We start from the raw sequence: 4,918 nt of genomic DNA, 5'->3' as shown, positions 1-4,918 counted from the left end.
TACGGAGGTGTGAGCAGCTGGTTGTGGAGGGCACGAGAAGAGGTAGAGGGCGGCCTAAGAAGTATTGGGGAGAGGTGATCAGGCAGGATATGGCGAGGCTCCAGATTTCTGAGGACATGGCACTTGATAGGAAGATGTGGAGGTCGAGTATTAGGGTTGTAGGTTAGGAGGTAGTTGAGTCGTGCCTTACTTCGTACCATTGTGGGACTAGCCATTTAGGGGTTTTGTCTAAGATAGCTAGTGGCAATGTTGTGGCTTACTATTTCGCTTTTTAGTGTATGTCCTATGTACTAGCTATCGCTTTTGCTTTGCATCTTTCCTCTAGATTTCACGGTGTTCCTATTTTTCTTATGATTGTTGTGGCGATACTAATATTTACTAATATTGTCTCCCTTTGCTTTGCATCTTTCTTCTGGATTTCATGGTGTTGCTATTTATCCTATGAGTGTTGCTGTGATACTAATATTGTCTCCCTTTTTGTCCTTTTGTCTTTTTATTTTTTTGAGCCGAGGGTCTTTCGGAAACAGCCTCTCTACTCCTTCGGGGTAGGGGTAAGGTCTGCGTACACACTACCCTCCCCAGACCCCATTAATGGGATTCTACTGGGTTGTTGTTGTTGTTGTTGTTGTTGTATCATCTGGGCAAAGCAAATGTGGTTGCAGATGCCTTGAGCAGGAAGGCAGAGAGTATGGGTAGTTTGGCTTTCATTTCAGCAGAGGAAAGACCATTAGCCTCGGATATTCAGTCCTTGGCTAACAAACTTGTGAGTCTGGATATTTCAGAGCCCAACCGAGTTCTTGCATGTGTGGTGGCCCAATCTTCACTATTTGAGCAGATCAAGGCTAGCCAGTATGATGAACTACACTTGATAGTTCTTCGTGAAATGGTACTACAAGGTGGTGCCAAGGAAGTTACTATTGGAGCGGATGGTGTTCTGCGACTCCAAGATCGTCTATGTGTTCCTAATGTGGATGGACTGAGGAAAAAGATCCCGGAGGAGGCACACAGTTCTCGGTATTCTATTCATCCAGGTGCTACTAAGATGTATCGTGACTTGAGGCAACATTATTGGTGGCGACGAATGAAAAAGGACATAGTTGAGTATGTATCTAGGTGTCTAAATTGCCAGCAAGTTAAGTATGAGAACCAGAGGCCAGGTGGCCTACTTCAGCAGATGACTATACTAGAGTGGAAATAGGAACGAATTACTATGGACTTTGTAGTTGGGTTGTCCCGGACCTTGAGGAAGTTTGATGCAGTTTGGGTGATTGTTGACAGGTTGACCAAGTCGGCACATTTTATTCCTGTTGTGACTACGTATACTTCAGAGAGGTTGGCCCAGATTTATATTCAGGAGATAGTTTGGTTGCACGGTGTGCCAATTTCTATCATATCAGATAGAGGCCCTCAGTTTACTTCACATTTCTGGAGAGCAGTACAGAGTGAGTTGGGAACCCGTGTAGAGCTCAGCACAACCTTTCATCCGCAGACCGACGGGCAGTCAGAGCGGACAATTCAGATTTTGGAGGATATGCTCAGGGCATGTGTGATCAACTTTGGAGGTCAGTGGGATCGTTTCCTTCCTTTGGCCGAGTTTGCTTATAATAACAGTTACCAATCCAGCATCGAGATGGCTCCATTTGAAGCTTTATATGGTCGGCGATGTCGTTCACCTATCGGATGGTTTGAGCCAGGTGAGGCTAAGTTATATGGTACTAATTTGGTAAGGGATGCCTTGGAAAAGGTAAAGTTGATTCAGGAGCGACTTCGTACAACACAGTCCAGACAGAAGAGTTACGTAGATCAGAAAGTGCGTGATATATAATTTATGGTAGGTGAAAAAGTTCTCTTAAAGGTTTCGCCGATGAAGGGAATTATGAGATTCGGGAAGAAGGGCAAGTTGAGCCCAAGGTTTATAGGCCCATTTGAGGTGTTGAAACGAGTTAGGGAGGTTGCTTATGAGCTTGCATTGCCTCCCAGCCTATCAGGAGTTCATCTGGTTTTCCATGTATCTATGCTCCGGAAGTATCATGCCGACCTATCACATGTGTTAGACTTCAGCACAGTTCAGCTAGATAATAGCTTAGGTTGTGAAGAGGAGCCAATTGCCATTGTTGATAAACAGGTTCGCCAGTTGAGGTCCAAGAGGATTTCTGCAGTAAAAGTTCAGTGGAGGGGCCAACCAGTCGAGGAAGCGACTTGGGAGGCCGAGGAAAACATGCGGAACAGATATCCACACTTATTCAGCACTTCAGGTATAATTCTAAACCCGTTCGAGGACGAATGTTTGTTTAAGAGGTGGAGAATGTGATGACCCAAAATGTCATCTTTAAATGTAATAATTAATTATGTGTTAAAAGACCTCGAAAAGTACTATTTATCATTCCTCGACTTGCGTGCGCAATCCGTAAAAAATAATAATTAGTTTTTATGTGAAAAATGGATTAAAATGTGAATTAGAGCTTTAAAACTCAATTGAGTTGACTTTGGTCAATATTTTGAGCAAACAGACTCGGATAAGTGTTTTGACAGTTTCGGTAGGTCCGTATCGTAATTTGGGACTCGGGCGTATGCCCGGTATCAAATTCCGAGGTCCCTAGCCCGAGATATAGAATTTTGATAAAAACTTAAAAGTTTAAGTTCAAATAGTGACCGGATGTCTAATTATGTGCAAACGACCCCAAAATAGAATTTGATGATTCCAACAGCTCCGTATGTTGATGTTGGACTTAGGAGCGTGATCGAAATTTTATTTGGAAGTCCGTAGTGAAATTAGGCTTGAAATGGCTAAAATATTAATTTAAAGTTTGGAAGTTTGAACGGGGAGTTGACATTTTGATATCGGGGTCGGAATCCAGTTCTGAAGATTTTCATAGTTCCGTTATGTCATTTATGACTTGTGTGTAAAATTTGAGGTCAATCGGAGTTGATTTGATAGGTTTCAACATCAAGTGTAGAAGTTAGAAATTTTAAGTTTCATGAAGCTTGAATGGGAGCATAATTCGTGGTTTTAGCGTCGTTTTATGTGATTCGAGTTTTCAAATAAGTTCGTATGATGTTTTAGGACTTGTTGGTATATTTGGTTGAGGTCCCGAGGGCCTCAGGTGAGTTTCAGATGGTTAACAGATCAAAAGTTGGACTTAAAACAGCTGCTGCAATTTTTCCTTTCTGTTGGAAATTCTGGCCCAAAATCGAGGCCGGGGATCGAGGCCGAGGATCGATGCTGAGGATCGAAGTCAAGGATCGATGCTGAGGATCGAAGTCGAGAATCGATGCTGAGGATCGAAGTCGAGAATCGATGCTGAGGATCGAGGCTGATGATCGAAGCTGAGAATCGAAGCCGAGGATCGAGGCCGAGGATCGAGGCTGCCTGGGCAGAATTATAAAAGAGGGCATTTGTCCCATTCGCCATTTTTAATAAATTGGAGCTTGAGCAGATGCAATTTTTGATAGATTTTCAAAGAAAGACATTGGGGTAAGTGATTCTAACCTGGATTTGGTCTATAAACATAAATATATCATTGTTCTCGTCATTTAATTAGTGTTTTGAGATTGAAATTAGGGAAATTATTAGAAATCTTATAGAAACGAATTTTTGAGATTTCGGTATCGATTCGGAGTCGGATTTGAGTGAAACTAGTGGAGCGGGCCGAACGCCTCGGCAGGATACATGCATCTATGGATCGTGCCGCACGTTCCTCGGCAGTGTACACAAAACTCTGGATCGAGCCGTACGACCTCGGCATAAATCATGCTTAATAATAATAATAATTACACGATACTTTGACGGTTTATTGCAGCTTGTAAAGCTATTTGATAAATTAGAAATTCATTGAAATTGAATTGCAGGTTGTAAAGCTATTTGATATATTGGATTTATATATATATATATATATATATATATATATATATATATATATATATATATATATATATATATATATATATATATATATATAGAGAGAGAGAGAGAGAGAGAGAGAGAGAGAGAGAGAGAATTGTTGCATTTTGAAGGAATTTAATTATTTCTGCTGGTTAAATGAATTATTGTTATATTCTGGGAATCATGCTGATTTAAATATTCTAGTCTTATTTCAATTATTATTATTGACCCATAGTGAGTGTCAAAGTTGGACATCTCGTCTCTACCACTTCGAGATTAGGCTTGATACTTACTGGGTACACGTTGTTTACGTACTCATACTACACTTGCTGCACTTTTTGTGCAGGATCTGAGACAGGTACTAGTGGAAGACCTATCATCACATATCCACGTCATCCCGAGGCATAGTGGTGAGCTGCCTTTCTGAACCGTTCTGCAGCTACCAATATCTCTTCTTATATTTACATTCTGTCTATTTCATTTCAGACAGTATTCTGAGTTTTGTATAATCTATTAGATGCTCATGCACTTATGACACCGGGTCTTGGCACATACATTGGTAGAATTTGGTATTTTATTATTTTCTTGGATTAAAAGTTTAACCAATGTACGTTTGATTTATCAGTTGGCTTGCCTAGCTGTAGTGTTGGGCGCCATCACGACCTATAGGTGAAAATGGGTCGTGACACGGGATTTCTACCTCATTTCTCTTACTTTCTTCTCAAAATTTTCTAACTCCCCCCTCTCTTCTCCCTCACACACACAACACCCTTCCCCCTGTAACGACCCGACTTGTAGTTTTAAGAATTAACGCCCCATTCAGCGACTTAAGGTCCCGAGAAACTTAGTAATATGTATTATGACCCGCGTGAGTGGTCGAGTTTGGTTTTCGGAAGATTTGGAATTTAATTGAAGGAACAATTCTCATTTTTGAAGCTTAAATGAAAAGAGTTGACCAGAGATTTGACTTTTGAGCAAACGACTCCAGAATGGAATTTTTATGACGTCAATAGTTTCATATGGTAATTTCGGACT

This window comes from Nicotiana tomentosiformis, chromosome 11, assembly GCF_000390325.3.
Source record: "Nicotiana tomentosiformis chromosome 11, ASM39032v3, whole genome shotgun sequence".
NCBI lineage: Eukaryota > Viridiplantae > Streptophyta > Magnoliopsida > Solanales > Solanaceae > Nicotiana > Nicotiana tomentosiformis.
The sequence above is the reverse complement of the archived record's forward strand: the minus strand, read 5'-3'. Positions refer to the sequence as shown.